This window comes from Dromiciops gliroides, chromosome 2 (assembly GCF_019393635.1).
Source record: "Dromiciops gliroides isolate mDroGli1 chromosome 2, mDroGli1.pri, whole genome shotgun sequence".
Lineage (NCBI taxonomy): Eukaryota > Metazoa > Chordata > Mammalia > Microbiotheria > Microbiotheriidae > Dromiciops > Dromiciops gliroides.
This window is the reverse complement of record NC_057862.1, coordinates 39,210,683-39,235,007: the sequence shown is the minus strand read 5'-3', so window position 1 is coordinate 39,235,007 and position 24,325 is coordinate 39,210,683. Positions and strand designations below refer to the sequence as shown.

The 24,325-nt window shown below is 35.9% G+C and overlaps 1 protein-coding gene across 2 annotated transcripts in view; it reads right to left on the bottom strand.

The window, feature by feature from the left end:
• GRID1 (glutamate ionotropic receptor delta type subunit 1) overlaps window positions 1-24,325 on the bottom strand; it is a 1,160,974-nt gene that overhangs the window by 140,031 nt on the left and 996,618 nt on the right. The window lies entirely within an intron of this gene.

Sequence of the window (24,325 nt, the reverse complement as noted above, 5' to 3'; positions counted from 1 at the left end):
CATCAATGAATTGAAATCAATTACTAATTACATGTCAGTGGTGCAAATGTGAGTTCCTACATCCTTCCTACAAATGTCCCAGGCTAGCTTACTACCTCTAGTTGTCGTTTTTTTTTGTGCCTTCTACTGCCACACTGCTATATATCTCACCTCCTAGAAAATGGGGTGACAAAGTTTACCCTGAGTTCCAGAGTGTCTGTAGTAAACCTCATCACTACCCACGGAATAATTTGGGTAGAAGTTCATGATACATATCACATGATATGGAACTCATAAGAAGGGATATGTTCCTTCAAGAAGCTTTCTTTGTAAAATGTTAAGTTGTATGGGGTTTTCTTTCAAATCTGTAAGGCCCATTCCCAGGCAAAACTTTCCTCACAGGATATTAGATGGCACGATTTCTTTTGAAACAATTCTGTTGTTTGATCATTCTCAGTTCCAAGCACTCCACTAAATGCTAGGAAGACAAAGAAATGCAAATATGCAGTCCCTCATTCACCCTTCTCTTGTCCCTATACCTGCCCCCTTTTCTCTCTCTCTTTCCCTATAACTCTTTGTCCCAAAAACTGAGTACTGAGGCATAGTGACTCAGAATCTGAAGGCTGCAGAGGGTGGAGTCATCCATGGCAGGGGAACTAATTATTTTATATCTTGATGATACAGTTTGTTTTGGGAAACCCTGATGTAGACCATGAGATCCATTCTGACTGGAAAGGGTCTGTGTTTTGATGCCCTCAGCTACCCAGCATTTGATGTTGACAAAGGACTTGATTCTAGGAGCCAACCTCAAAGGGGCTATTGGATTTTCCTTTCCCAGTGTTATCTCAATAAACTGATAGTAGCTCCCTTATTATTCTAGACCAGAATTTTGGAAACACCTTTGATCCAGGAGAAAAAAGCAATAAATCCAAGGTCTTAGTTCATTTATGCCCCTTGTCAATGTTTCAGCTACAATCAATACATGATTTCTGGGAGTTCCAGGAGCAGTGGAAGAAGGTGAGCATTATAAAGGAGACCTGAAGATGCATCAAAGGTCAGAACTTCTATGGGAGAAGTCTCAAATCAAGTCAATAAGCCAAACTTCAAAGGCATGTTCAATAGGGCAGAACTTTAGAGGTCTTTTCAGTAGATTTTCAAAATTTAGCTGGTGGTACAGTGGATTGGAAAGTCACTTAATCTGTTTGCCTCAGTTTCCTCAAATATAAAATGAGGATAACAAGAATACCTACTTCCCATGGTTATTGTGAGGATAAAATATTATTTTTAAAAGCTCTTGGTATAGTTCCTAGTACATAGTAGGTGCTATATAAATGCTTATCCCTTCCCCTTCTATTCCTTTGGTTTCACTGTGATTTGATATTCTTAGAAAATGAAGTACAGAGAAATGCCAAAATGGAGACGACATTAGGAGTTATCTAATCCAACACTCTCATTTCATGAAAGATGAAACTGGGGCTCAGTGAGGTTCCTTGACCTGCCCAAGTGGCAGAGACAGGAATCTACATCTTCTCTGACTTCAAATCTAGTGCTCCTTCTACTATTTCTCATGTGATACCCTTCTAGTTCTCTTGATAAGAATATGAAGGAAATAGAACTTTATCATAAATTTGTAGGAGCAGAGTTTTCTCTTAAATTTGGAGAAAAGGGAGTTAAAAATGTTCCAAAAGGATGTTTTGGGATCAATAGTACACTATGCTTTACAACACATGTTTATATACACACAGATACCAATATAGATGCTTATAGAGGTAGCTAAGTGGTAGCATAGTACATTCCTGCCTGGAGGCAGGAAGCCTGGAGAACAAATTTGGCCCCAGACAAGGGTCACTAGCTGTGACTCTGGACAAGTCACTTAATATCCATCTGCCACAGTTTTCTAATGTATAAAATGGGGATAAAAATTGTAACTAACTCCCGGGGTTGATGGAAAGATCAAATGAAATATTTGTCAAGTGTTTTACAAATTTTAAAGTCCAATTTAAATCTTCAGTGTTGTAGATGTTTCTCCATCTAGAAATCGACATATATTTATGGGTTTACATTGGTATATGCATATGTATTTACATCTATATTTCAGAATCACATACTTTTAGAGTTGGAAGAGAACTGAAAGGCCAGGTAGTCCATGCCATATGCAAAAAGTAATCCCAACAAAAACATATAAAAAGTAATTTTCTAGCTTCCACTTGCACATCTGCAATGTGAGAAAATCTGTTACCTTAAAGCAGCCCAATCCCTTCATGCCCAGATCTGTTAGCACTCCTCCCCCACCCCACATCAACCTTCATTTTTCTTTTTACAACTTGTATCCATTTTCCTTGTTTCTGTCTTTTGGAGCCAGACTGATCAATTCAATCTGTGTTCCACATGCCAACCCCTAAAATACTTAGAAAAAAACTATCATATTCCCTCCAGACCTTTTCTCTTTTCCACGGTAAACCACCATAGTTACTTAAACTTATCCTCATATGGCATGATGGTGAGAACTTTTAACCATCTCAGCTATCCTTCTCTGGAAATTAAAACACCTAACAATGCTCTGACAATGCTCTGGCTTGAACTGATAAAATCATATTACTACCAAATCTGTAAAACTCCACATTTTATAGACTTCTCTCCAATTATATAAAAAGCTTTAATTTCTATTATCTCAAATGATCTTTAACACAACCCCAATTAGATATTTATATAGATGAGATAGAAATAGAGATGCATTCGAATATAAATATAAATAGTACACATGTATATACACATATTTATGCATATACTAATATGAATATACACACATATTCATGTTTGTATATATATATCCATGTGTAAGTATGTGTAGGCACATAAGAGGGCAAAATATTTAAATTCTATTGATAAGGAAAATGAACCTGAGAGAAGTCACGTGATTTTCATAAAGTCACAGAGCTAAATTAAGAGTTAATAATAGAGGAGAAGATGGCTGAATAAGAAAGACAATGGTGGTCTCTCCAAAACTCACCTACAAACCAAGTAAAATTTCACCCCAAAGTGAACTTCGAATGCTGAAAATTTCAGGTAAATCATTTGTCCTCCTTATAAAACTTCAAAGGAACTCAGAAAAGACTTGACCTCCTACTGGCCTGAATGAAGTACAAAACACCTTCCGGCCGATTCCACTGAATCAAGGTACAATAAACATGGGGACAGCTGGGCTGGCAAGCTTTAAGCTTCAGGAACTTTCACCTCATTGATAATATGGAGATGGAACAGCTGAACAGGGGAAGACTGAAGGATCCTCTGCTTTAGCAGGAACAATGGTCCTGAGCTCCAGCTGTGGGTGAGGAGAAGCAAGCACACTCCTGATGAGTGTGGTTGCAGAGGAGTGGGGAACCTACTGGCTATGGGAACTTGCAGGAGAGCAGACAGAGTTCCTTATTTGGAGTTCAGAATAGGCAGGTGAGCTGAGATTTGGAGAAAGAAAGGACTTCAGGGACTGACAACATTTGTGTTGGTGCCCTAGTTTTGGCTCAGGGGTGGAGAGGAACACCTGAAGTTAGTACCACAGACAGAGCTCAGAAAACAACAGTACAAAAAGCCTAAAGCCCAAGGTATCATCCCCCATACACCAGAAATAGAAAGTGACTATAATAATAAGCTACTAAAAATAATAATTATTAAGCAAAGGAGAAAGATACGAACCACAGATAGTTACTATGGGGATAGAGAAGATCTGGGTTCACACTCAGAAGTTGATAGTGAAATTTTAAAAAGCCACCCCTGGTTGAAAGAAAAATTTTAAATGGTCATAAACAGGAAAAAAAAAAAAGCTCTTGAAAAAGTTTAGAAAGGACTTTAAAAATCAAATAAGAGAGGTTGAAGAAATAATAGAAAAATAAGAGCAATCCAAGAAAATTATGAAAAGAAAGTCAACCACATGGGAAAAAAGAGATTCAGAAACTTAAGGAAGAAAATAACTACTTAAAAACTAGAATTGGACAAGGGAAAGCTAATGACATTATAGGACACCAAGAAATAACAAAACAAAACTAAAAGAATTAAACATGGGAGAGAATGTGAAGCATCTCATTAGAAAAATAATTGATCTGAAAAAAACAGTTCAAGGAGAGACAATATAAGAATTGTTGGAATACTTAAAATTTACCATTAAAAAATCTAGATTTGATATCACAAGAAATTATTAAGGAAAACTGCACTGAAATTCTAGAATGAGAGAGTCAAATAGAAATAATAAAAAAAAACAAACATCCCAAGGTGAAATCTTACAAAAAATTGTAGCCATATTTCAAATCTCCCTAGTTTACAAAGAACAAGAAAAAAAATGAATACTGTGGATCTACACTTAGGATAAAAAAATCAAAGGACTTGTAGCATTATATTTCAAAGAACAAAGGAGCTGGGTTTGCAAACAAGAATAATTTAACCAGCAAAGCTGAGTATAGTCCTGAATGGAAAAATAAATGGACATTTAATGAATTGAAAAACTTTCAGTGACAAGTGTGACAAAAAGACCAGAACTCAATGAAAAAATCCACATACAAGATATAGAAGAAACATAAGATAAACATTAGAGACCATTTTTTAAAAATTTATATAAGGGACTCAATAAGGTCAAACTGTTTACTTCTTATGTGAGAAAATGTTTTCTGTAACTCAAGAATGTTATTGTTTCGGTAGTTTGAAAGAGCATACATATAAGGCTTGGGCTTGAGTTGAGTATGAACAGATGATTCTAAAAAATAAAAAAATAGGTAGGAAGAGGTAAAATAGAGCAATTATCTCATACAAATAAGGAATGAATAGAAGAACTGTTACAGTGGAAGCAGGTAGAGCTGGAACCTTATTCTTATCATAACTGGATTAAAGAGGGAATAAAGGGTAGATGATGATGATAGATAGATAGATAGATAGATAGATAGATAGATAGATAGATAGATAGATAGATGAGAGGGGGGGAAGTTTCTAAATTTACAAAGATGGGAAATGGGAGGGTAGGGGAGATGATAAAGGAGAGATTCTTAGAAGTAGGAGTGTGTGGGGAGAGGATAAAGAAGGAATTATTAGATAGGTGGGTAGATTAAGTAATAAGAGGGTAAAGGGAGAAGACAGTTGAGGGACTTTTAAAAGGGTGCAGATTAGGGAGGTAGCAACAAAATCAGTCATGTGAAGAGGGACAGGGTAAAAAGATAAGGTGAAAAGGATAATAGTGAAGAAAATAGGATGACGGAAAATATAAAATAAGTAATTATAACTGAATGTGAATGGCATGAACTCACTAATAAAAGAGAAATGAATAATAGAATAAATTAAAAAATCAGAAGTGGACAATATATCATTTACAAGAAACACATTTAAAACTGAGATACATGCAAATTTAAAATGAAGGACTAAAGTAGAAGTTATTATGCTTCAGCTGAGGTAAAAAAAAAAAGCAAGGGTAGCAATTATGATCTCAGACAAAATTAATGCTAAAATAGATTTAATTAAAAGAGATAAACAAGATTCCATAGACAATGAAACAATATTAATACTAAAGCTATATGCACTCAATGCCATAGCATCTAAATTTTTAAAAGAAAAGTTAAATTAATTACAAGTGGAAATTGAGTGTAATAACATAATGGTAGGGAACTTTAACATTCTCCACTCAGAATTAGATAAATATAAGCAAGAAAGTAGTGAAGAAAGTAAATTTTTTTGAGGCAATTGGGGTTAAGTGACTTGCTCAGGATCACACAGCTAGTAAATTTGAACTCAGGTCCTCCTGACTCCAAGTCTGGTGCTCTATTCACTGTGCCACCTAGCTGCCCCAAATAGAATTTCAGATAAGCTAGATTTTACATATATATATATATATATACACACACACACACACACACACACACACACACATATGCTATATATCTATATCTATATCTATACACACACAGAATGTGAATAAATATATTTTTTTCTCAGTGGTACATAGTAACTTCATAAAAATTTACCATTATGGCATAAAAACTTCATACTTAAATGCAGAAAAGTAGAAATATTAAATGCATCCTTTTCATATCACAAGACAATAAAATTATATTCAATAAGAGACCACAAAAAGACAAATTAAAAACTAATTGGAGGGGCAGCTAGGTAGCCCTGGATTCAGGAGAACCTGAGTTCAAATCCGACACCAGGCAATTGACACTTACAAACTGTGTGACCTTGGGCAAGTCACTTAAACCTCATTGCCCCACCAAAAAAAGAAAAGAAAAATAAAACAACTAATGGGTGACTAAATAACCTAATCTCAAAAAATGACCAGAAAAAATCATAGAAACAATCAATAGTTACATTACAGAGAATGACAACAATAAGACAATATATCAAAACCTGTGAGATACAGCATAAACAGTAATCACAGGAAAACATTTTATTTCTAAATGGTTATATCCATAAAATAGAGAAAGAACAAAGCAATGAATTGGGCATACAATTAAAAAAATAGAAAAAGAGCCAAGTTAATACCCCTAATTCAATATCAAATTGAAAATCCTAAAAATGAAAGATGAGATTAATAAAATTGAGTATAAAACACTGCATTAATAAATAAAACTAGGAGTTGGTCTTATGAAAAAACAAAATAGATAAACCATGGATTAACATGATTTTAAAAAGAGAGAGGAAAACGAGATCACTAGTATTAAAAATGAAAAGGGTGAATATACCGTTAATGAAGATGAAATCAAAGGAGTATAAAATCCATTTATACATATAAGAAGTGATACTAGAGTATATAATAGCATAAAGAGTAATTTTGTCCAATTATATGCCAATAAATTTAATAATTTAAGTTAAATGGAAGAATATCTGCAAAAATATAAACTGCCTAGATTAACAGAAGAGGAAATAGAATGTATGAATAAACATATTTTAGAAAAAAGTTGAACAAGCTATCAGTGAGCTTCCTAAGAAAAAAAAAAGTATCAGGACCAGATGGATTTACAAGTGAATTCTACAAAACATTTAAAGAACAACTAATTACAATATTAATAAATTATTTGGAATAATAGGCAAAGAAGGGGTGCTATCAAACTCCTTTTATATAACAAGTATGGTATTTATACTTAAACCAGGAAGAGCAAAAACAGAGAAGAAAATTATAAACCAATTTCATTAATGAATATGGATATAAAAATCCTAAGGAAAATACTATCTTCAATACTACAACAATATATTACAAAGATTATACATTGTGACCAAGTGGGATTTATAACAGGGATTCATGGATTGTTTAACATAAGGAAAATATTAATATAACGTATTGTCTCAATAACAAAAGTAACAAAAATCATGATTATATCAATAGATTCAGAAAAGACTTTGATAAAAATTACACATTCCTATTAAAAGCACTCAAAAGTATAGGTATAAATGGATTTTTCTTTAAAATGCTTAGAAGCATCTACCTAAAACCATCAGCAAATAATATTGGCAATGTAGACAAACTAGAAGCCTTCCCAATAAGATCAGGAGTGAAACAGGGATTCCCACTGTCACCAATATTATTCGGTATTGTATTAGAACTGCTATACATAGCAATGAGAAGAAAAAGAAAACGAATGGGTCAAAGAGGTCATAAAAATATCTCATTTTGTAGATGTTATGATGATGTACTTGTAAAATCCTAATGATTCACCTAAAACATTAGTGGACACAATTAGTAATTTTATGAAAGTAGCAGGATGTAAAATAAACCCACATAAATCACCAACATTTCTACATATTACCAACAAAACCCTGCAAGAAGAGACAGTAAGAGATACCCCATCTAAAAGAATTGTAGACTGTATAAAATGCTTGGGAGTATATCTACCAAAAGAAACCTAGGAGCGTCATTAACATAATTATAAAACACTTTTTACACAAATAAATTCAGATTTAAATAATTGGAGGAACATTAATTGTTCATGCGTAGGCAAAGCAATATAATAAAAATGACAATTTTACCTAATCTATTTATTCACTGCCATCCAAATTAAATTAGCAAAAAATTATTTTACTGAGCTAAAAATAATAAAATTAATTTGTAAGAACAAACGGTCAAGAATATCAAAGGCATTAATAAAAAATATAAAGGAAGGAGTTTAGCATTGCCAAATCTTAACTGTACTCTAAGGCAAGAATTATCAAAACTATCTGGCTAAGAAACAGAAAAGTAGATCAGTGGAACGAAGCAGACATTCAATTCACAGTAGCAAATGATTATAGTAACCTTGTATTTGAGAAATGTAAAGTTTTAAGCTTTTGTGATAAAAAAATCATGATTTGTTAAAAATTGTTGGGAAAGTGGAAAGCATTCTGGAAGAATGCCAAGATTACCACTTACCAAGATAAGGTCAAAATGGATACATGACCACCTTAAGAAGGTTAGAAGAATATGGCCCATATTACCTATCCAATTTGTGAATAGGAGAACAATTTATGAATAAACAATAGAGAGAGCATTGTGAGATATAAAATGGATAATTTTTGTAACATTAAATTAAAAAGTTTTTGTACAAATACAGCCAGTGTAACCAAGATTAGAAGGAAGACAGAAAATTGGGGGTGGGGTTATAGATACTTTCTCAGATAAAGGTTTCATATCTCAAGTTTACAAAGAACTTTGTATGCTACAATGCCTGACTCAGCCTGTAGATATCATTTGGTCAGCAGTTGGTAGAGAGTGTTGGCCCCTCTTGAACAAATAATTTATTCTGGGGTAGGGGTGGTACTCAGAGGATAATTTTTCAAGCACAGAAAAGAGAAGCAAGTAATAGAAGAAAATTCAATATGTATTTTCAGCGATTCTATCTCTTTCAACCTAAAATAATTATAGCAAACATTTTGGAAATAGTTGGTGGGTTTATTTCTTTAGAGTCTCAGATATACCAGAGTCATACAAAATCATCTGGAGAATCAGTTGCCATTCATTTCTGAAAGTCTATCACTGGGAGATACTCTCTGTTCTCACAAAACCTGTCACTCTGGGCCCCAATATGGACAAGGGATTTAAATTTTTTTAAAAAATTAGATTTGGAGGAACCATTTGCAGGTGTTCTCTCTCTCTCTCTCTCTCTCTCTCTCTCTCATATATATATATATATATATATATATATATATATATATATATATATATATATATATATTACATTCAGTGAGAAGAAAAAAATATTCCATCCAAATTAAAATATAAATAGAAGCCCACTCCTCATTCCCTCAGTGGTTTATGACATTTACAACATTCATAGTGCCCCATATTTGGAAGAAAGAAGCATTTGTCCCTCTTCCCCTTGAGCTGTGATTTCTCCATGTTTCCTAGGCAGAGGTACATGACTCACTCTATAAGAAATAAGTGATGCAGATAAGGTTGATAAATGGGACTTGAAGAAACCTTTGGCCCAGAGAATTCCAGCCTCTCCATCTGCCAGCTCCAGACCATTTCATTTGTGCCTAAGTGTGTCAATTTTGACTTCTACTTGCACTTGTGGACAAGATTTTGTTTATGGGATCGATGAATTTACGGACACATACACCAATTTTTGACAGCTGACCTGTCAAGATCAGTGGCTGAAAAACTAATTTCCAGCACGGTTAAACAAAACGCGAGCTGCTACGATTTGATAAGACCATTACAGTTTTCATTCACGCTGGAAATCTGCTCTATCCCTACCAGAAATGTGGAGCCAGAGGTTACAACACAATCATCACTTGAGAGGAGATATACGACTTCTAAATCTGATTATGACAAACAAGTATTCTCAGGATCAACCAGTTGTAGAATGAATTTGAAAAATCACTGGGCGCTAGAAAATATATTTTCTAAGTCAATCTGGAGTGGTAGAGATATTCAAGTTCTGGTGTGTGCATGTGTGTATGTATGTGAAATTCAGGGATTTGGGACTTTGGGGACATTCTCTTTAATAAATTCCATACTATAAAAATTACAGAACATTCCTAGTTCAGAGAACAAGCTGAGTAATATGTAAGCAGGTTATAGGCATAGCTTAAAATGGTATCCCTTTTTATTAAACAGGTAGGCAACTGTAGGTAGGTAACTCAGAATAAGAACATCCCTGATTCCTGATATAATGGTACTTGTCCATTCCTCTGAAAATTTAGAGGCTTAACTTCTGTGTTTTATAGGAGAATCAGGTGGGGTTAGGGTTAGGGTTCCTTTATTTTTCTCTTCCTAAGAGAAAGTCTGAGGTATAGTAAGGTTGGAAAAAATGACAGATCAAGGCATTAGAAGAAAAAAAAATACAATAGCTATTATATATGTAAATATATATATATGTATATATATGTGTGTGTGTATATATATATATGTATATATATATATATATATATATATATATATAATCTTCCATATTTTGGAAGAGGATTAATTAAGAAATTCTTCAGAAATTTGAATAATAGGTACCCTGGCCAAAGGCTCCCATCAGCAGAATATGAAATGAAAAGTGATCAACATTGGCCAAATGGAGATACATTGTTTTAGGCATTTCCTAGCTTACAGAAATCAGTAAATAATGGCCCAATTAAGTTTGACAATTCATCAACACACAGTCCCCACCCCAAACAACAGCAATAGCAATATAATTTTGAAATCTTTCACTATAAAATTCAAGGCCTAGGTGGTCCTACCCCACTAGAAAAAATTTGAGTATAGGCCCAGATTGGACTATAGATTTATCATACAAGGACCAGCCTACTTAAGTTTAAGGTCACCCAATTAGGTACATGCTGATGACAATGTCTGACCACAGAAAATACCAAATGCCATCTATTAAGGAATAGAGGGGTTATAATCTATATTAGTTACAGAAATGACCAGGTGTATGAAATCATATATACTTTAAGTACAGTAATAATAAAGCTTTTTTTGAGTTGTGAATCATTTTTACCCACTTTTATTTTATAAAAATTGTTGTCACTGGTTTCCATAATAGATCATAATATTGGCCCAACAAAATAAACACTCACTCAAATCAGCTTGAATCTGGAACTTTGGCCAACAGAATCTAGCCAGCAATAGATATTGATAGCCAAGTTCCCAAACCATTTATTTGCCAAATTATATCTCAGTGGCTTCCCCACTAACACCTTTCCCAGATGCCTAATGAAGAGGTAACCATAGTATCCTCAAAGGCTATAACAGTATAACACAAATTCTGACACATTTTTAAGCCAAAACACATCAAGTGTGGGCCTAGAGATTGAATGTATATATTTGTGTATATATGTGTATGTTTGTGTGTGGATATATATATATACACATATACATACACACATATATGTACATACACACACACACACACACACACACACATATATATATATATATATATATATATATATATATATATATATATATATATATAAAATGTGTGTATGTATTATGTTATACTTCAGAGAAAGAGACAGCATCTACACAATGTGGAGAAGTTGCCAACTTTTCTTGATAAATTTCTTCATCCAGGTGATCAATGAAATCAAAACCCAAATGTATCTTCCCTGTGCTTTTGCACTGGCTGTTCCCCTCTTCTGAAATGTTCTCCCTTCTCGTGCTAGTTTTCTCCAAGGTCTACAGGACTATCTTCTACAGGAGGATTTTCGTGATCCTGCAACTGTTGTCCCCCTCACAATACATTTCCTCTCCTCTGAATGTATCTTAGATGTCCTGAACTATTTCCATGTTCTCTATCATGTTAGAATTGAGAATTAATGCTCCCTGAGGGCAAGAACTGTTAACCTTTCTTTGTTTCTACAGTGCTTAGAATCATTCCTGGCAGATTGTAGGCATCTATTAATGTTTGTTGACTGACTCTCCATATCCATTTATCCATCCATCCATAATATTATATTTATATGGAAAGACTCATCACTAAAATATTGATACCAAAAATAAAATATTTTTTTAAGGATTACAGTCTACATACTATTGAAATGACATGAATAATTCAAGATACCAAAGTCAAATTTAACTGCATTAAGATACATTATAATATCCCATCTTTAATGAAATTGTATCTATCGATACCTGAGGTCCCTGTTAGTTGCTCAAGAAATCTCTCACTCATCTTTGGGTAAAATATTTAAATGACCATATTCACCAGTAACACTAAAAGACCTGATTGTGTAACTATTTAAAAAGAAGGGTTAAGACATAGATTTGATGCATGTGAAACATGTCATTCCCATGGAAATTTGCAGAAGCAAATATGTTGGGAACAGAATCCAAAAAAGATCTTGAAGAATAGAATAGGTTGGATTGTATGAGATAGTGTGGTATGAATGAAAAGAGCTGAGGACTTGGAGTTAAAGGATCTGTGTAACCACTCCAGTATCTTTGGCAAGAGAACCCCAAATGGGGTCATGAAGAATCAGACATGATTTAAAAAATGAGTGAACAACCAGCATAAAAAATGCAAATCTCAGCTCTGCCATTTATGATCTGTGTGACCTTGGGCAAGTTAATTAACCTCTCTGGCCCTCAAGATTCCTCATCTGTAAAAGTGAAGGGGTTGGAGAAGATAACCTATAAGTCTGCTTTCAACTGAAAATCTATGGTCCTATAAAACATTTTGTATTTAAGAGTCTCCACATAGGTTTAAAATATGGATGACATAAGTACAAGATGGGCAAACACATGGATGGTCAAGAATTCATGAGAAAAAAAGTCTTGGAGTTTTAGTGTATGGCAAGCTCACTATGAGTTAACAGAAAGACAGGCAGTGCCCCCCACTCCCAATCCATTTCCACATGCAGAGGGGGAAGCTAATATGTAGTGAGGCTGTATTTAGAGAAACATGACATCTAGAATAAGGTAGAAATAGGAAGGAAATGGTCCATATCCCTTCTGCTCAGATATCAGGAGTGATATGTACACCTTGAAGTTCCTTGTTTTAGGAAGGACATTTATAACAGTGCAGATGTAGGGGAGGACAACCAGGATAGTGAGTTAACTAAAAAGAGAGCCATGTAAAGGCACTTGATGGGTTTTGTCTGGAGAAAGGATGAGTAAAAGGGAATCCAATTGCTGCCAATCCCTAGAATCAGTCTCGTAGGACTAGAATTTCACTCTAATTTCACTCTAAAGGAATAGAAATTCACTTCATGATCAAACTCAATTTTCTAAGCTGGGCTTCATATCTCAGGATGAATAAGCTTCCCTACAACTACAGAGATTTATTTACTCCTGTTGGAGAGAGTCTGATTTGGACTTTTTTTCCTCCTTGTATTTCTTGAGGCTGATTGAAAACATTAAAACTTTCAGTCATGAAACTCAAGTGTTAATGAGTCTAATGATTCAAAGAGACTATGAATAAATACTATGCACCATAAACAGCAAATGGACTATTAAAAGGAGGCTGGATATTGATTCTGTGTGAAGATTTCTGCAGGAAAACCCAAGCTTGCTTCTCCCAATACCTATTTAAAATGGCCATCTGTAATTATCCAGATAGAAAAGAATGTATAGCATATGTTGTGGTCATGTTGTGTTTATATTAGTCAGTCAGTGTTATAGGCTATGAGTTAAACAATGCCAACAGAGCTCTTTGGGTCATTATGGGTTAAGCTCTACCAGAAAGCTACTAGAAAATGTTGTTTTATATGGGGGGTAGATTAAGGGAGTTTCCTATAAGTTTAATATATTTGTGTATATAATTTGATGGATTATATCTCACATGGATTATGCAGGTCCTTGTAAATTATCCCACTGAGAAAACAAATGACATTAGATTAAGTCTCAATAACTAGTACTTCTCTAGGATGAATTGACTGGTTGGGGAGTCACCTTTTCTTGTTTTCTAAATAACAGGTTTCACTAATTGGGCTGCCCTCAAGAAGAAATCAGTCTTTTGGGAGGAAAGAAACATGAGCTAGCTCATAAAAGCAATATTTATACAGGCCTGTCCTCCCTCCCTCCCTCTCTCTCTCTCTCTCACCCCCCCTTCTCTCTCTCTCTCTCTCTCTCTCTCTCTCTCTCTCTCTCTCTCTCTCTCTCTCTCTCTCTCTCTCCCTCTCCCTCTCTCTCTCTCTCTCATCTGGCCTTAGACACTTACTAGCTGTGTGACTCTGAGCAAGTCACTCAACCATGTTTGCCTCAGTTCCTTGTCTATAAAAATGAACTGGAAAAGGAAATGGCAAAGCACTCCAGTATCATTGCCAAGAAAACCCCAAATGGGGTCACAGTCAGACACAATTGAACAATAACAACATCAATCCAATTGGAAAAGGCAGTTGACTTTCTGACAGCCCCAAGGGCAGTGCCAATTTACACTACTGAAGAGAACCCTTTTACAAGGAGTTCTATACACTGATAAAATCATGTCAGTACCACTTTTTCCACCCCACCAAAACAAAAAAAAATACATTATATAGAGTCTGAGGCTTCAGTGTCAAGCAAAGCATTAAAATACGTACATGGAAAAATTGAAAATAAGCATAAATAGTATTACTTATCTGTTCTTGAATGGGAATTACTGATGCTCCAAATCACAGTGGTGCCCAAACACACAGATACAATAAGGATATATACAATTCCAAATACAAAGGAAGCTAGCTAGGATTGCCAGAAAAAGCACACCGCTGCCAATTAGTGTGGTCATCACTGTGTTCTTGGAATGAAAGGCAAAGAACAAGTCTCCTGAGACCTACTGGCATATAGAATTATAAGATTAGACATAGCTACAGCAGAATAATGGAATGAACTGCCTCTGGGATTAGTAAATTTCTTGTCACTAGAGACCATCAAGTAGAGGATGAAGGACCATTTGTTTGGAGCATTGTCGATGGAAATCATTATTTTGATTGGTGTCAGACTAGATAAACTGTGATGTCCCATCCAAATCTAAGATTTTATGACTCTACAATGCCAAGAGCCATTTTATTTGGCAATATCAGGGATATAGCATCAGTGAAAGGCCAATTCCAATCCCCATCACACACATGCCCATTGACCCATACCTGTTCATCAGGTCCCCAATTCCAGTAACCTTCCAGAAATAGCATCACCCTAAATCTAAGAGCCTTTTATGAGATTGAATATGAGAAAAAAACAAAAGCTGGATTTTTCAAGAGTATTTCTTTGTGATCTCTTTATGAATTTATACTAGACCAATAAATGCATAGTCCCAAAATGCAGTTGCTTGGCCACTAGAAAAGTCCTGGAAAACACTTTCTATTATTCATATATCAGATATAACTGACACTCTGTAATAACTAAGAGTTATCTCTGTGGCCATTTCATAGGCTTATAGATGCAATACTGAAGGGGCCCTTGTTGGTCATCTTGTCCAATTCCTTAATTTGGCAGATGAGTAAATTGAAGAACAGATAGATGAATTAAACTTGCCAAATAGCAGCCAGGCAACAAGATATGAAGCTAAGATTCAAATCAAAGTTCTCTAAATATGAATATGTTCACTTATTCTTTATTTTCAACTATGTAGATAATAGTAAATGCATATAACATTAAATCAATAAATCTACAAAAGAGTAATGTATATATAATAAATATATGGAAGAGTAGGTGTATGTGTGTCCACACACACACACACACACACACACCCCTCTGTTTGGTGATCTTTTACCATATTTCTCAAGGGTTCAGGTCTTCAAGGAAATTTTTGGCCATCTGCAAACCATGACACCATGCACATCTCACCCTTCTTTTTAACTCCCTTCTGTATTGTTTTACTCTATTAGGATATAATTTTCTTGAAGAGAGAGACTGATTTTTTTTGCTTATATTTGCATCCCCAATGCTTAGTGCATTTCCTGGCACACACTAAGTAATTACTGAATGCAATATCTATTTTTCTTTCTATCTGCATATCTATTTATCTATCTAGGTAGGTAGCCATCATCTATCCAAAAACTGTATTCAATTCCTCTGCCTACTCACTGAAATTCTGGACAATTCTCTCATAACTGCCCAGTAACTCGGTGAATGCCGCTTTTGCTACTCTTAGCCTCACAAAAAACCCCACTGAGTTCCTCAGTGTATTCGATTTTGTCCTAAAACTGGCATAGGCCAATAGATTCCATATCCATGCATGCTTATTCTCTGGGAAACATACAGAGACAACATTATTCTTAATATGCAAATTAAAGTTGCAATAATAGATTACACTAAACTCAAAACTAAACAACAAAAAAAGGTGGTTCATCAACACTGAAGGTGAGGAATTTCCCACATTAAACATTCCTATAATGATTCCAGCTTTGGAAATGAATAACATTTTCTTCAGAATTAATCCACCTCCCAGACAAGAGACAAGAGGTAACATACATCAAGTCACCAGCATCGGCAAGTGCCTATTATAGGTTTGGTTGGTTTTTGTTTGTTTTTTTTTTCCAGATAAGATGACACCATATGATGATAACTTGTTCCAACTCCGTACCCTTAAATATTGTTTTTCCACTCCCATATTGTGCCTATATATTTTTGTTTCTTGGGGCCAGTATCTTAGGATATTCCTTTTTCTGACTGCCTTCAGTGTTGGATACAGGCTTACACCAAGTCTATCTGCTTACATTTACCATTTCTCAAGCATCTATGCATCTCCATTGTAAGGAGAAAAGGGTAGAGAAGGAAAACACAGGGAGATGTGCATTATTCACACCTATTCCTGTGTATGGAATATCCACAAGTAAACATCCTATGTCTATCCAGGGAATATAAACATATAGCCATCATGCCTTCACCTCTGAACAGGATAAATTGCTTCAATTAGTCTCACTGTATGAAGGCAGAGAGACAATAATAGGCTGATGACATTGAAACAGGAGTAAACTGAATGGGGAGATTGGCTGCCCAGACAGCAGAGGTACCAAGTAAGATGCAGCACTTAATGAAACGATCATAATAATGGCAAAGGCAGTCTGAACAAGGCACATCATGCCTCCCTGGTTAATTGGATATTATATTAGGAAAGTCTCTCACAGCTCTTCACAAACTTTTATATGTCTGTGTGATACCAAACGAGGACAAAGCTGAAGATAATGTTAAAGCAAGGCATGTGAGACTGCCCCAGGAAAATGAATTCCAACTATTTAGCCCTCTAGTTTCTTCCATTGGACTACCTCATAAAATGAATGGTATCAACATCCCTCACTCATCATCCATTTGATATCAGCCAATTTTCTTGGGTAGTCTCAGAATTATAAGGTATTAGGATTATTGTTATTATGAGAAGGGCATTAGGAGGGCAACTATTCTAATTGACAGCCGTACAGTAATTAGCTCTTCAAAATGTCTACCAAGCGGTCATTCAGCCTTTGTTTAAAACAACAGCAGTGGCAAAAGCAACAAAGTGAGGAGATATCCCACCACAGGCATCCCACTACACTTGGGTACAGCTGTTAGGAAGTATTTCCTTACATAAAAAAATACTCTTGTACCTGTTTTCTATGGTGTCAAAAAGAAAATAAAAGTCTATTTCCCTCATCCCCACCAGAGAACTCTGCATTCTTGAGCATAGTTCATAAGTCCCACCCTAAAGGTTTTTTTTTTCTTCTCCAGCCAATGAATACCAAGCTCTGTCAATCAGCCTTGTACAACATGCCCTTGAGGACCCTTTTATGCTTTCTAGCTTGTCAAAGGTCTTTCTAAAATATGGTTCTGAGAACTGAATCCAAAATCCTGGATATGGTAATAACCACGACAGAATACAAGGGGACAATGAATTCTTACAATCTAGACAACCCAACTCTCTCAATTTAACTTAGTAATAGCATTCACATTTTCCACTACCATGTTACACTGCAAGCTCATATTGAGATTTCAATCTACCAAAACTCCCCAATTTTTACCCTGTATATTCAATTTCATGCTCGATATTTTTTTTGAGAAATGTAAGGAAAGAAATGACCACAGTCTTTAAGGATCTTACAATTAAGAAGGAAGGGGAGAAAGACAGAGAGACAGAGAGAATAAATACATATGAAAAAGAACAATATAAAGTTTTACTTGTGCCACATACGACTATTTGTAATTACCAAAGAAATGGGCATTATATAGCTTATTCCTACCCTTCCCACTGGCACCACATCAATATTACGTATTGGCTCTGACTTGGGCATGAGGAATGAACTCCAAAGCCCAGAATACCCTCAGCAATGCACCAGATTCATCACTGATAAGCCAGCTAGTTGGAAGCAACAGGGATACTGTGCTCCATCTATCTTCTTGTCTCCCACAGTGTAGAAATGACCATCATTTAATTCAGACTATACCTATATACTTACACACATACTTGCACTACATATACACATATATGTATATTATTCATATGTGTGTATGTACATACATAATGTATGTGTGTATGTATATACACAATCCCTTAGGCCATTCTCATCTCTCTAATACTGCAACATTGGAATTTACCCCTGGATTACCAGCTTTGATGATGAAATTTTCTATTATATATTTATATATGATCCTGCCTATCTTACTGCTCACTAGTTCTGGGAGAGAAAGAAGGAAATTGTTCATTTCACACCCAACATAGAACTGTTAAGGAAGAGGCTAGAAGAGGAAAAGATGGAGGATAGAAAGAGAAGAAATAGAGAGAAAGAAGAGAGTAAAGGGAGAAGAAAAAAAATTAGATCCAATAGGAAGAGATAGAAGGAGAGGAGAGGTGGGGAGGTTGGAAGAAAGGAAGAAAATATTGTCCAACTGTTTGAGAGACAGAACAAAATGCTGGAATTTACTCTTAACATTGATCTAGTGGGCAGTGAAAAAGAAATACAAGTCCCTAAAGGACTGAGAGAAAAATCTATAAGGACTGACAGAAGAACAACATAGGCAAAGATCTCTTGCCTGGAGGTGTTGCTGCAAGGTGGAATCCCATGTCTATCCCTCCTTTCCCAAGATTCTTACCTTTTGCAAGTACATTGTCTGCCTAGTCCAAGTGAACAGTAACCTCATCAAATTATCCAAAGTGAGAAATACAAGATGAGTACCGTATATGTTATAAAACATTCTTGAAATTGAAACCAACTTGAATCTCAGCTCCTATGGAGGTATGTACCATGACTCATAAATATTAATATCTCTGACAGTGTATAGTAGGGCATCTGATGAACAAGTAGAGTGGACATATCTATCTCTTGTTTAATTAAATTAATTTTTGAAGTAATGGTTAATTTTCCATAACAAGTCTAAATTATAGGTTGAATTCAATTCTTCCCCTAGGAATAAATAACCACTGGGCCCTAAAAGGTTCCATTTTTTGTCTGCTCTTTTTTGGGGATCAGTGGCAGATGGATATATTGAAGTATATTAATTAATTCCACCCCTATCCTCACTTGTAGTATACCCAGGGAATCATGGAGAAATATCTATTTCCCTAACATTTTCCCAACAACAATCCTGATATACAAAATATTCTCAGGCTTTTAGATGTACTGGATCTCTGAGATGCCCTTAGGTCATCTCTTCTCACTATGAATGGCAGCATGGAACTAGACTCCCCAAAGTTGGAATTGGAATCCTTTGGGGAACTAAAATCGAAATTTGAGTAAGAAGGTAGGAAGGAAACCTTTTTTTTTTTTCTCCAGTGTATAACGAGGTCTTGAAGGCACAAATTAAATGCAGACAATATTATTAAAAAAGCATAAATGCTCATCTGCAATAATGATGTGCGTTTAATGGTTTTAATTTACAAGGAAAACTATTTTTGAAACTAGTTTGAGGAATGAATTTTCCCTTTGGTTTTATGTATATCAAATTCAGTCCCATGGGCAAATACTACAGTGTCTCAGCCTGCACACCAGGCTAATTAGTGGTGATTTTTAAAAATACTTGAAATAGACAAAGTTCCTCCGTAAAAGTCCACCTGCCTACGCCCCATATCATAGCATAGAAACTGATGGCCCTGGAGTTCTTGGAGGGTATGCCAACAGACCACAAGCTCTGACATGTCCTACTGTATGATATGATTATGGATTTGAGTCAGATTAAACTCTGAGGATGGGGTCTGGAAGGTACCCAGCCCTGCCCCAGTATAGTTTGTTTAGAAGTTTATTGCTTGTCAAAATTCTCACTGTCTCCTTTAAGTTTATTGCCAATTAACAGTATTTTTAATTCTGCTCAGTCTCCCCACTTGTCAGCTACATATTAATTTTGTCTGCAATCCATCATGTGTCAGAACCCCAGTCAGTGGGTCAGGGAGTTTGCCCACCAATTCAATACTCGGGACTCAAGAAGAAAGGACAGGACTAGGCACAGAATGCAGCCATTGAGTTGAGACCAGACGTTAAGTAACATTGTCTCTTTTTCTCAGAGCAGAATCCCCTTGGCCCCGGGGTCCCAAAAATGGATTATTCTTTTCTTCCCAACATAGCCGAAGATAAATTTTAACCTTGTCATCCTTATCTTTAGAGACAGGGGCCTGGAGAGGGGAGTCAGTGGGAACTGTGAGATTTGAAACATCTGACTCTCACTCCCCTGTTTCCTTTTCCTTTGGTTTGACCTTGTTCCCCCTCCCCTTTTCCCCCTTGCTCCTGGAACACGTATGCATGTCTCCATACATTGATCACGAGCTGAACACGCACTTTGGATGAGACAGGATTGGATGTTAGATTGTGAGCTCATCCACCCTAGGTGTACGTGGGGACAGTCCTTTTCAAGATTACTATAAAAACCTAGAGGATTGGGCATATCTTTGCAAGACTTCAATGTGTAATTGGGTTTTGCCCGTCCTCATGAGGATGTAATAAATCTGTCTCTGCTTGACTTGGTGGTCTCCTCGAGTTATTTGGGTAAACTGAGGCAGTTTGCTCCATACACTACTAAGCAAGAGAACCATCAAAAAAGATTGAGCGGGACAGCTAGGTGGTGCAGTGGATAGGTGGCCCTGGATTCAGGAGGACCTGAGTTCAAATCCGGCCTCAGACACTTAACAATTACTAGCTATGTGACCCTAGGCAAGTCACTTAACCCCAATTGCCTCACCAAATAAATAAATAAATAAATAAAATTTTAAAAAAGACTGAGCAATGAAATGTGCAGCCATTATGCAAAGAGTTGTGTAACCAGTCACAGATAGGCCCATCATCAAAGGGCTGATTGTTATAGAAAGTCAAGCAAGATTTCCCGTGGATCTGTGTTGATCCATGTTGTTCGAAGAATCCACCACACTGATGACATCAGGGTTCTTGGGATTTTCGATGTATCAACATTTAGCTCAGCATATTTCTGTCTCTCCTTCAAAGCCTCATTCATGGATAATAATCATTAAACCCAATCAGGAAAATGCTGAACATATTCAGTGAATTTGTCCACAGTACAAAATATGGGGACCTGGTCCTGAGCCTACCTTTTTTCCATAACAAAAACAAACCACCAGAAGCAAAACAAAAGAAAGAACAACAACCCTCACAATCCACAAATTAGGGTAGAAGTCAGACTTTGAAAAGCTTTACCACTATTGCAAGCCATCACAGGGAGAGTCATCAAGCACTACACAGAGAAAAATATTTGTCAGGGAACAAGATTCCAATTACAAGTAATTTTGTACTAGTACACATGGCAAAATTAAGAGCAGTTAGGCTGAATCACAGGTTCTTTTTAGCTGGCTTTGGAAACAGCATAGGGCAGCTTGTTTTTAGGAAAGAACAGAGGATTGCTAATCTGCTATTGACTGTAGGTAATATAATTCTCTGCAACTAGAGTCGTTAATAGGAGAAAAGATGGCCAATTATTGTAGATGTTGTATAAAATACCCTTCTTTAGAAATGAGTAGGATCTTTGAGGACGTCCTTACCCACTGAGTTTCTGAGAGTAACTAAAAGATACACAAGTCTCATTGTAGCAGTCCTTAATTAAATGAGTTCAAGTAAATGCTTCTGGTCAGTTAGCCTATGATGTGATGATTAGCTCTGTCCCCCAATACTAGCATTCATGAAATGGCTTTACTATGTTATAAAAGATGAGCACTGGGAAAACACAGTAAGTTGTCTATCATCTGGTTAGTATTTTTGCAATTCTCCCTGTCATACAGGCTGTTAAAAGTCCAATGTAGACTACGCTCTTTCTCCTGACATGAAGTGACTAATTCAGACATAATCATAACTGTCTTTCCTCTAATTACAGAATACGGTTAAGATGCCCAGTGCAAACTTCTCTTAAATGACACGTGCAGGTGATCTGATTCAGATAAATAGCATTCTACTCGATCTGAATGAATGAAGTCACCATCAGCTGTTCCCTTTGCTGGTATACACTGTGTGTAGGCTCTGCAAAAGGCATATAACCAAACTGGAGCCAACATCCTGAACACCATACTCAACACAAAGATCATATAAAAAGTAAACACTCAAAGGAATGTTATCTCAGGGTAGTGGGCACAACTTTCTAGGCTCTCCCAATCTTTTTCTGCCTTTACTTTATATCCTCAAATATCTCCTATATTTATCACATCCTCATGTCTACCCCATATCTATCCTCCTCCCTATTTTCTCTGCAATAAGGTTGGTTTCTTTCATTACTATCACCACACAGAAGAAGCCTGACTACTTTCTGGTTCTTCAAAAGACCTTAATCTAATTCTTCTCCACGACAGATCTAATAGCAATAAAAGCTATAGGAAAAACTTTCCTATGAATACTGACCCTTTACATTTATTCCACATAAAGTTCAATTTTTACCACATCTTTTCATCACTCTTTATATAATTCAATCTGTAAAGATAATTTTGTATATCAATTCTATGACTTGGTATATAATATCGTTGCTCTAAATCTGAAGAAGATCTTAGGAATAATCTAGTCTAGGCCCCTAATTTTCAGATTGGGGCCCAGGGAGGTAAAGAGACTTGTCCAATGTCATGTAGAAAGTAAGAAGCAGAAACAGGATTTAAAAACTGAACCTGTGCCTCCAAGGCCAGTGCTATTTCTATTGTACTATGCTTTTGTATTCTGTCTTCATTCAATAATGATAAAACTGTTGAATAAGGTAAGGTTGATTCATTAAAAAATAACTCAAGCAGGCAGTGATTCATCCATTGACACTCAGTGGGAATGTTTATTCTTTCAATCCAAAAAGTCACCTAAGACTACTAACATTCTACTCAAATTTCTTTTTTTTTTCTTTTTTTGTTTGTTAGTGAGGCAATTGGGGTTAAGTGACTTACCCAGGGTCACACAGCTAGTAAGTGTTAAGTGTCTGAGGCCGGATTTGAACTCAGGTACTCCTGACTCCAGGGCCAGTGCTCTATCCACTGCGCCACCTAGCCGCCCCTCAAATTTCTTAATCTTATCCTAAATTGGTATTTTATGGAAAATGGGTGAGGACATAATTTAGTGGTTGATATTTTTGTTTGAGGGTAGAAGCTTAAATTTTCTTCTACCAAAGATGTTTATGCTTTGGGGATGGGCCCACTTTGAAAAAAGGAAAGTAGTGTGGTGCTATCCTTAGAGGGCTAGGCAGTAAAGCTTGTGAGGCACAGAGAAAGAGGGTTGGTAGAGCATTGTCTTGACAAAAGTGACTCCATTTTGGTCAAATTGAACAATCAATATCCAATTTTCCATTTTTTTACATTCTTGAGGTCCTCCAACATCTCTTGTTCCTGAACCTTATACAACAAGTACCAAATTAGGAAACCGCCATTTCTTCCTTGAAAATTCATTGGTAGCAGGGGCAGGGCTTTCCTTTTGACTTGAAACTGAAACTTCCTATCCGAGTTCTCTCCCTCAAATAGAATGTTAGCTTCATGAGAGCACAGACTGGTTTATTTTGCAATTTGTATGATCAGTAATTAACATAGTAATTTGCATATTAATAAATGCTTTTTCATTCATTTATCCATCCACTTACTCATTCATCTAGTCATTTATTCAAAAGGACTTTATGAAAGAGTAATCATATGCTTTAGCTAAACTGAGCTAGATTTAATTCCCAGGATGAAGAAATCTAGATGTTCCTATCATTTAAGAAACCGAGGCTAACTTGGCATGATTTGGTGATGCCATGCTAGTCCCATGTATACTCTTCCTTATTCCTAAAAAGCCATTTGTTTAATGAGTTCCAGTTTCTTTAGCCTTTGTTTTTTCATTGTGAAATTCTTTCCTCCATCACCTATTGGTGCCTGATATGCAGGGGAAAAAAAAATAATTGTCTGTCTGCAGTCAGTGGTGGAGAAAAATCTTCCTGACACATAAACGACTAAGAAATCTGCCTGTAGATCTGTAGCACAGCTCTTGGTTGTCATTCATTTCCCCAAATTTATGGAGTAGCTTGGGAATGCAATGACATGTAGTTAGAAAAATACAGAAAATAGTATTTGCTCTCATAAATGTGCCTCTC